General features: G+C 45.9%; 1 pseudogene; it reads right to left on the reverse strand.

The window, feature by feature from the left end:
* Positions 1 to 7,138: 7,138 nt before the first annotated feature.
* On the reverse strand, positions 7,139 to 7,896 carry LOC132226257 (elongation factor 1-delta-like; annotated as a pseudogene).
* Between the last annotated feature and the right edge of the window lie 2,743 nt (positions 7,897 to 10,639).

Below are 10,639 nucleotides of genomic sequence, written 5' to 3' on the forward strand. Positions count from 1 at the left end.
TTAGGCACTGGAAGGAGGAGTAACTTAAAAGGGATAAACTTAAGTTGGCACAATATATACACATATATGAATACTAGAGGCCTGGTGAATGAAATTCATGCATGGGGGGGCCCTCAGCCTGGCCTGCACCCTCTCGCAGTCTGGGACCTTTTGCTCCTTACCACACACCTGCTCGCTGCTCCTTCCTGCTTGGCTCACTGCTCCTTAGAGCTGCCACGGAAGCAGGAGAAGCTCCCGCCACCACCACTGTGCCCGCCAGCCGTGAGCCTGGCTTCTGGCTGAGCAGCACTCCCACTGTGGGAACACACTGCTCACTGGGGGGCAGTTCCTGCATTGAGTGTCTGCTCCCTAATGGTCAGTATGCATCATAGCGACCGGTTGTTCTGGTCATTCTGCCATAATGGTCACTTAGGCTTGTATTATACAGATATCTACACTAATAAAAGAGAAACATGGTAATTGGCGTACGACCGCTACCCTTCCCATTGGCTAATCAGGGCAATATGCAAATTAACTGTCAGCCAAGATGGCGGCCGGCAGCCAGGCAGCTTGAAACTAACATGAAGCTTGCTTGCTTCAGTGACGGAGGACTCCAACGTTCCCCGCCTGCCGCTGCAGGCCTTTGAGCCTGCAGTTTCAAACCTTGTAACAAATACAGACGCTAAACAAAACTCCAGAAACCAGCTTTCAGCCGGCTGGGATCTCAGAGCTGGAGTTGATACAGAGTTTCGAGAACCGAAACAAAGCAGATAACTGCTTTCAGGAGCAGAGGCCTAAGAGCTGGAGCCTCAGAGCCAAAGCTGGCCCAGAATAAAAAAAAAAGAAAAAAGGAGCAGTTGGGAGCATCAGTCCCAGCCTGAAAACAGCCCTCAGCCCCTCACCCAGACTGGCCAGGCACCCCAGTGGGGACCCCCACCCTGAAGGGTGTGTGACCAGCTGCAAACAGCCATCATCCCCTCATCCAGGCTGGCCAGGCACCCCAGTGGGGACCCTCACCCTGATCTGGGACACCCTTCAGGGCAAACCAGCCGGCCCCCACCCGTGCACCAGGCCTCTATCCTATATAGTAAAAGGGTAATATGCCTCCCAGCACCAGGATCAGCATGACAGGGGGCAGCGCCCCAACCCCCTGATCCGCCCTGCTCTGTGTGTGACAGGGGGCGGTGTGCCAACTCCCCTATCGGCCCTACTCTGTGAGTGACAGGGGGAGCTCCTCAACACCCTGATGGGCCCTGCTCTGTGTGTGACAGGGGGGAGCTCCCCAACCCCCTGATGGGCCCTGCTCTGTGCGTGACAGGGGGCAGGGCCCCAACCCCCTGATTGGCCCTGCTCTGTGCGTGACAGGGGGTGGCGCCACAACCTCCCCATCGACTCTGCCTTGAGTGTGACAGGGGGCGGTGCCCCAACCCCCCAATCGGCCCTACCCTGAGCGTGACTGAGGGTGGCATCACAACCTCCCAATCCGCCCTGCTCTGTGCATGACAGGGGGTGGTGCCCCAACTCCCCAATTGGCCCTGCTCTGAGCCCAACCAGGGGCTGCACCTAGGGATTGGGCCTGCCCTCTGCCACCTGGGAGCAGGCCTAAGCCAGCAGGTCGTTATCTCCCAAGGGGTCCCAGACTGTGAGAGGGCAAAGGCCGGGCTGAGGGACCCCCCCCCCCCGAGTGCACAAATTTTTGTGCACCGGGCCTCTAGTCTAATTATAATTTTGTATATAATACATGCATATATTTATGTATGTACATAATTATATATAACCTAGATGTTTAAATATATGTTGGTGCTCTTGCTGTCTGTTTTGTACTATGTGTGACAGAACAAATCGTATTGGTATTTTAAAATAATCTATATATATAAAAGCCTAAGCCACCCTTACGAAGAAATGACCAGAACGACTGAAACGGCTGGTCACTATGATGTGCACTGACCACCAGGGGGCAGATGCTCAACACAGGAGCTGCCCCAAGCCCGCAGGCCCCAATTGCCGATGGGGCCTGCTGGCCAACCTCCGGGTTCCTCCCCCTGGCCAGCAGGCCCTGATCGCCTGATCGGGGCTGGGCCCCAGGCTGGGATGGGGAACCTGGGTGGGTGGGTGGCTGCAGACGCAGGCAGCAAGGGAAGGAGGAGGGGGGAGGCGGCGAGGCGGGGAGCTGAGGAACTGTGCAGTGGTGGTGCCTGGAAGTGATGGAAGGAGGATGCGGGGAGGCGGGGAGGCGGGGAGGTGGGGAGGTGGGGAGGATGGGAACCTGATCAGCCCTGATTGCTGGCCAGGCCTAGAGACCTGACCCATGCATGAATTTTGTGCACCGGGCCTCTAGTAGGTATATAAAGACTAGGTACAGATAAAGAAAATACAAGTACTGATACTAATACTGTCTAATACCTGTGGAATATGTGGTGGAGTTGCGAACTACTTTGTATTTGTTCATTTTGACATTTTCAGAATTATTATTATTTACTTTTGAATATGTTTTTATTGATTTCTTAGAAAGAAGGGATAGAGAGATAGAAACATCAATGATGAGCTCTAGCATGTTTTGCTCAGTGGATAGAGCATTGGCCTGTGGACTGAAGGTCCCAGGTTCGATTCTGGTCAAGGGCACGTACCTCGGTTACAGGCTCCTCCCTGCCCAGGGCCTGGTCAGGGAGCAGGCAGGAGGCAGTCAATTGATGTGTTTCTCTCACATGAATATTTCATTCTGTCTTTCCCTCTCTCTTGCACTGTCTTTAAAAATCAATGGAAAAATATCCTCGGGTGAGGATTTTATAAAAAGAAAGAAAGAAACATCAATAATGAGAGAGAAACATCGACCGACTCCCTCCTGCATGCCCCCTGACTGGGGATCGAGCCCAAAACCCCAGCATGGGCCCTGACCAGGAGCCAAACTGGTGACCTCTTGGTTCATGGATCTCATGGGTCAATGCTCGACCACTGAGCCACACAGGCTGGGCTCCAAATTATTTTAAAACAAAGTTCATGAGATTCTCCTTCCCTAATCATGTCTTGCAGTGAAACCTGAAATGACCTAAGATATGTGATTTTTCCCCCATTTTATTTCATTTAAAATAATTTAACTGGGTGGGTGGAGGTGGAAGAGGACATAGAGGGGATAAATGGAGATGGAAAAAATAAAATTTTAAAAATAAAATAAATATAATATAACTGATCTCTTCAACAAATGGTGTTGGAAAAACTGGCTATCCACAGGATAGGAATAAAACTGGACCCCTATGTTATACTATTCACAAAATTAACTTGAAATATGTTAAAGACTTAAATGTAACACTTGAAACCATAAACATTCTAGAAGAAAACATAGGAAAAAAAGCTTGACATAGGTCTTGACAATGATTTTCTGGATATGACACCAAAAGTACAAGCAACAAAAGCAAAAATCAACAAGTGTTACTACAACAAGCTACAAAGATTCTGCACAGCCAAAGAAATGATCAACAAAGTGAAAAAGCAACCTGCAGAATGGGAGAAAATATTTGCAAATCATGTGTCTGATAAAGGGTTAATATCCAAAATATATAAGAACTCATGAAACTCAATAGAAAAAGAACAAATAATCTCATTTTAAAATGAGCAAAGGACCTGAATAGACATTTCCCCAAAGAAGATATACATTTAAGTGGTCAACAGGTATGTGAAAAGGTGCTCAACATCACTAACCATCAGGGAAATGCAAATGCAAACCATAATGAGATATCATCTCACATCCATTTGAATGGCTATTATGAAAAAGACAAAATATAAATGCTGACAAGGACTGAGGGAAAGGGAACCCTTACGCACTGTTGGTGGGAATGTAAGTTAGTGCAGCCACCATAGAAAACAGTATGGAGATTCCCTCAAAAAATTAAAAATTGACCTACCATATAATCCAGTAATCCCACTTGGGTATATATCTGAAAAAAATAAAATCACTATTTCAAAGAGATATCTGCACCTCTATGTTCATTGCAGCATCATTTATTACAATAGTCACGACATAAAAATAAGCTATATGTCTGTCCATCAATAGATGAATGAATAAAGAAACTGTGAGATCTATATCTATATCTATATCTATATCTATGTCTATGTCTATGTCTATGTCTATGTCTATGTCTATGTCTATGTCTATACTATATCTATATATTTATTTTATTCAGCCACAAAAAAATCTTGCCATTTGAGACAATGTTCATTGTGTTAAGTGAAATACGTCAGACAGAGAAAGACAAATAACATATGACCTCTCTTATATATGGAGTCTTAAAACAAACAAAAAAACTCATAGAAACAGAGCAAGGATTGGTGGCTGACAGTGACAGGTGTGTGGGGGAAATGGGTGAAGGTTGGCAAGGGGTACAAACTTCCAGGTACAAGATGAATAAGTCCTTGGCATTCTAATGTATAGCATGGGGATTATTTTTAACAATACTATAATGTATATTTGAAAGTTTCTATGAGAGCAGATCTTAAAAGTTCTCACCACACACGCACTCACACTAAAGGTAACTATGTGAGGTAATAGACATATCAACTAACCTTATTGTGGTAATCATTTTGCAATATATACATATATAAAATCAGCATGTGGTGCACCCTAAATTTACACAATTATATGTTAATTATATTTCAATAAAGCTGGGGGGGAACTTCTGTTCAGAGAAGGGAACAATAAATAGAGTGAAAAGGCAACCTATGGAATGGGAAAAAATATTTGCAAACCATATATTTCATAACAGGTGAATATCCAGAATATATTAAAAACTCCTACAACTCAACACTAACAATTAAATAACCCAATTAAACATGGGCAAAAGTCTTGAATAGGTCTTTCTGCAAAGAAGATAAATGGCCAAGAAGCATATGAAGATGTGCTCAAATTCACTAATTATCAGAAAATGTAAATCAAAATCACAATGAGCTATCACTTCAGGTTCTTTTGATAGTATGACCACTATCAAAAGAACCTGAAAATAACAAGTGCTAGGTAACTACGGAGAAATTGGAACTCCTGTGCACTGTTGATGGAGAATGTAAAATGGTGCAGAAAACAGTGGAGAGATTCCTCAAAATATTAAAAATAGAATTGCCATATAATCTAGCATTCCCACTTTTGGGTTAGATATATATCCAAAAGAATCAGAAGCAGAATCTCACAGAGATATGTACACTCCCACTATTCACAGTAGCCAAGTGATAAAGCAATCAAATGTCCATTATAGATGACTAGATCAACAAAATGTGGTTTATACATTTTGATTCAGCCTTTACAAAGCAGAAGACCCTATTTATGCTCAACATGGATGTCGTCTTGAGGATATGATACTAAGTGAAATAAACTAGTCATAAACAAATACGTTGTGATTTCACTTCCCTGAGCTAATTGAAGTAGTCATAGAAACAAAAGATGCAATGTGGCTCCTAGGGGCTGGGTGGGGAGGGAATGGGGGTTGTTTAATGGGTATAGAGTTTCAGTTTTATAAGAAAAAAGTTCTAGAGATCTGTTTCATAACAATGTGGATATAGTTTATATTACAGTGGTAAATTTAATACTACATTTTGATGGTAAATTTAATATTGTATGTTTTTATACCGCACAAAAAATAGATTAACTGAATACATAGCATTATTAAATAGGGTTAAAAGAACAAAAATAGCTAAGTTTTACGGCAAGTAATAGGCAAATATTGATTAGCATTAAAACATGAAAAAAAAACGCAACAAGTATAGCAGTGGTTACAGTGCTCTCAAATTGAGAAACTATTTATCCAAATTAGACAATGTTCGAGGTACCACTGTATGATGAAATGCCATCTGTAAAAACTATTTTCTTCTCTACTCTTGGTGATGCCATATTTCACTTCTGGCCATCAAATGTGGGGGGGTTCTCCCCAATGACCAATTCTCTTCTGGCACTATCTGGCTGGAGTGGGTGCAGCCCCTACAAATTAAGGGCTCTGCCTCACAAGACTGCCCCTACCACCAACTTCAGATGCCAATGGCAAGTTCAGGTTGTCACCTGTGCTTCCGACAAATTGTGTATAAATTGGAGGACCCCATGACACTCTCCTCAGGTTTGACAATTTGTTAGAATGACTCACAGAACTGAGGGAAAGTTTACCTATTAGATTATCAGTTCATATATATATATATAAAATCCTATATAATAATCCTATATAATAAAGAGGTAATATGCAAATTGACCATCACTCTAACACACAAGATGGCCACCCCTATGTGAACACAAGATGGCTGCCTCCAGGCAGTTGGGGGGAACCAGGAGGCCAACCTGGAGGCTCTCTGAACATCATACTTTAGAGATTTTTATGGAGGCTTCTTTGGGCAAGACTCATTACATTAAAGACCATGGTGATTAACTCAACCTCCATTCCCTCTCTCCTCCCTGAGAAGGCCAGAATGTGGGGCTGAAAGTGTCTCTGTTCTAATCAGGTGGTTGATCTACCATGAGGCTCCTGCCCCATCATCTTATTAGCATACAAAGACACTAAGCAATGGTGATTTCAAGGGCTTTAGGAGCTGTGTGCCAGGAAAAAAAGATGCACAGAGACCAAATATATATTTATTATTATATCACAAACTCAATTTTAAGAGCATTTTGAGAAAAGATGTTGTGTGTGTGTGTGAGTGTGAAAGAGAGGAGGGGCAAGAAGGGAACAGATGAGAAAATGAAAGGAGAGAAGAGTGGAGGAGAGTGGAAGAAAGCAAAGGCAGGTATCAATCAGCAAAATGGTGTTGGATATTAACAGTGGGTCTTTGTATTTTTCAAGACTTTATCACAGGCATGTAATTTGACAGCCAGAACAAAAAGGCTTTTAAATTAATAATTACACCAGGTTAACTCTTTAGGGAAGGAAACACTGGATGGGAAGTCTGAAAACTAAATGCATAAGTTGATAGAAAATGGAAAACTATTTTTTTTCTTCTTTAAAGAGCTGGCTGGTGCCTTAGAGTGAACAGATTAACTTAAATGTGGATGCAGTGGGAGTACAGAAGTCACTTGGTAAAAAGGTTTGGTAAGGCATTAAAGATCATGAATCATTAAGAAATTTTTCTTTTTTTTTTTTTTGAGGAAATCTCAGTCTTTAATGGTGGCAGGACCTCCCAGGCCCAGGGCTAGAGCTTAGATCTTGAAGAAAGCAGCAGTGTCGATGCCCTGCACGTGCTCTGCAAACTTGGTGATCGCCTCTTCCAGCAGGTCGGCCCCCACCTTGTCCTCCGGGACGCACTGGATCTGGAGCCTGCGGATGCCAGCCCACAGGCACCAGCTTGGAGCAGCCCAAGCTCAGCCCGTCCAGCTGGACAGAGCGCACGAGGCCTCCAGCTGGGCCATGCCTGTCTCCTCATCCCAGGAGGATGGAGGGCTTGGCCACCAGCGCCAGCTTCTCCGCCTTCTTCTCCGTGTACTGCCGCAGCCGCTCCTCCCGCAGCTTGAAGGCCTCCTTGTCATCCTCCTCATCATGGCCAAACACGTCGATATCCTCCTCCTCCTCATCCTCCTCTGCAGCGCTGGCTACCTATCTGGTGGGGGCTCCACTTGGCTCATGGGAGACACGCTGGATCTGCGGGCCTATGGCCCGGGGGGCAGGTGAGCTCTCCTCCAGCACTCAGTGGCCTCAGCATGGCGATGGCCTGCCGCAGGTCCTGCACCAGCCTCGCAGGCTCTGGTTCTCCACTGCCAGGGCTGGTGGTCCGGATGATGAGCTCACTGTGGTCTCCGCTGGGCCTGCTTGAGGCCCCAGGGCCTGAACTCTGGCACGAGGAGCCAGTCACAGGCCCGTTCATCTGCTCATAGAATTTCCTTTCTGCATCGTGGTATTTAAACTTGTCGAACCAGATCTCATGCACTAGGAGGTCTGTGGCCATTTTCCTGATGCCAGCCAAGGACGTGGTCACCAAAGACGAGAGCTCAGCGGTTCCGGAGTTAAGAAATTATCTTATCAGAGGCATAGTGCCCTGATGAGTCCTCTCCAAGGTTCCCCTTTTAAAAAATATATTTTTTGTTATAAAATAATAAATCGGTAAAGAAAGCCATAAAAATCTGGCTTAATGAATTACTAGGGGCCCGGTGCACGAAATTCATGCACTGGGTGTGTGTGGGGGGGAGTGTCCCTCAGCCCAGCCTGCCCCCTCTCACATACTGGGAGCCCTCAGGTGTTGACCCCCATAACCCTCCAATCGCAGGATCGGCCCCTTGCCCAGGCCTCATTTCCCCCCATCACTGGTTCTGCCCCCAGCCCAGGCCTGATGCCTCTGGCCCAGGCATCAGGCTTGGGCAGGGGACCCCCAGACCCCTCCAATTGCTGGCTCTGCCCCTTGCCCAGGCCTGATGCCTCAGCCAGAGGCGTAGACCCCCATCACCCTCCGATCGCCTGATCGGCCCCTTGCCCAGGCCTGACACCTCCGCCAGAGGTGTCAGGCTTGGACAGGGTACCCCCATCTCCCCCGATCACTGGCTCTGGCCCCCGCCCAGGCCTGAGGCCTCTGGCCCAGGCATCAGGCCTGGGCAGGGGACCCCCAGCTCCCTGCCCAGGCCTGATGCCTTGGCCAGAGGAGTTGACCCTCATCACCCTCCGATCACCAATCACCAGATCGGCCCCTTGACCAGGCCTGAGGCCTCTGGCAGAGGTGTGAGGCCTGGGCAGGGGACCCCCAGCTCCCCGCGGTTGCAGGCTCCGCCCCTGCCCAGGCCTAATGCCTCTGGCCTAGGCGTCCAGCCCGGGCAGCAGGGACCTGCAGTGGCAGCGGGGGGCACCGCGATCACGCGGGCTCCGCCCCTGCCCCTGCAGGACGCCTCTGGCTGAGGCGTCCGGCTCGGGCAGCGGGGACCAGCAGCTGCAGTGGCCCCGCGATCGTGGGCTTCGCTTTAGGCCCAGGCAAGGGACCCCTAGCTCCTGGGACTGCCAGCTTCGACCATGCCCAGCTCCCATCGCTGGCTCCACCCCTACTTCCTGCTATCACTGGCCAGGGCGGCAAAGGCACCTGATTCTCCGATCATGGCTGGGGGGCGCCTTTGCCCTGCCCCCCAGCTCTTAGCTCCCCCCTGGGTTTCCGATCACTGTCAGTGGCAGGGGGCTTCTTCCTGCTTTCCCTTTTGCCTCCCTGCATTGTGCCTACATATGCAAATTAACCGCCATCTTGTTGGCAGTTAACTGCCAATCTTAGTTGGCAGTTAATTTGCATATAGCCCTGATTAGCCAATGAAAAGGGTGGCGTCGTACACCAATTACCATTTTTCTCTTTTATTAGTGTAGATTATAAGGGGCACACCTTTGTAATCAGTACCCAGCTCAACAAATAGAACTTTGCGGGCCACATCAGAAGCCCTGTGCTAATTACAGTCCTTTCACCATTGATAACAGCCTGATTTTTTAAAAAATCCTTATCTAAGTATATTTTTGTTGATTTTAGAAAGAGAGAGGAAGGAAGAGAGAAAGAGAAACATCAATGTGAGAGAAACATCAATTGGTTGTCTCTCTTCCAAGCCCCATATGGGGATCAAAACCACAACCTGGTATGTGCCCTGACCTGGAATCAAACCCACACCCTTTTGGTACACGGGAGGATGCTCCAAACAACTAAGCCACCTGACCAAGGCCATTATCCTGATTTTTAGAGTTAACACTTATTTGCATTTTTTTGTAGCTCGTTCATCCAAGTGTCCAATCGCTGATATGACAGTTTAAAAATCCTTTGAATCTGCAGGTTCCTCTTCATCTCTTTTGTATTCTTATAATTTACTTGTTTAAAAAATTGGGTAATTTGACCCATAGAAGTTTCCCAAATCTGGATTTTCCTAATTGTATGTCCATGACGCTGGTCAGCACATTACTCTGTCCTGCACACTGTTGAAAATGTGCTAATAACACTTCCTGCAACGAAGGAAATGTCCTATATGTGTACTGTCCTCTGTGGAAGCCACTGGCACATGCGGCTGCTAAACACCTGAAGTGTGGCTAGTGTGACTAAGGAGCTAAACTTTTAGTTTTATATAATTTTACTTAATTAAAATTTAGATTTAAATAGCTACATGTGACTAGTGACTACCCTATTGGACAGCACAGGATGCTGAAGTTTCATTGGGATTTACAAAATAGTGATATTTGAATTCCATATGTTTTTGCTCATTAATTAATTAGAATAATTTTACAAAGAGAAGCTTATCATTTATTGTACCAAGTGGTACAGTGTGTAGAGATAGGACAAGATAAATACTTGTTTTCCTTGCCTTTCTTCTAATCAGACTTTCAAGATAATGATTTGGTCCCTCATTATTCTCAATAGGTGACCACTTAGTCTTTTATATATATTTTTTCACTTAGTCTTTTAAAAATATCATTGTGAACTCATGGATATAAATATATTTAATGAATTTTAATATGTAATTAATATTTGTTGTAAAACTCAAACTGTCCCATCTTTGTGCAGTAGGAACCTCTCCACGTTGGTTCCCGAATCCTTCTGGCATCGCCCTTGTGGTCTTGACAGCTTTGGGGCTCTCTGAAATGACAAGATATGCTAGGCGCATACTTCCACACTTCTTAACTCAGATCTGAACCAGCCACTGCTCCAAGAAGCTCCACTTTCTTTTGAAGGGAAAAGGTATTTCAAAACCTCTCTGCAG

This window comes from Myotis daubentonii, chromosome 2, assembly GCF_963259705.1.
Source record: "Myotis daubentonii chromosome 2, mMyoDau2.1, whole genome shotgun sequence".
In the NCBI taxonomy this organism is placed as follows: Eukaryota; Metazoa; Chordata; class Mammalia; order Chiroptera; family Vespertilionidae; genus Myotis; species Myotis daubentonii.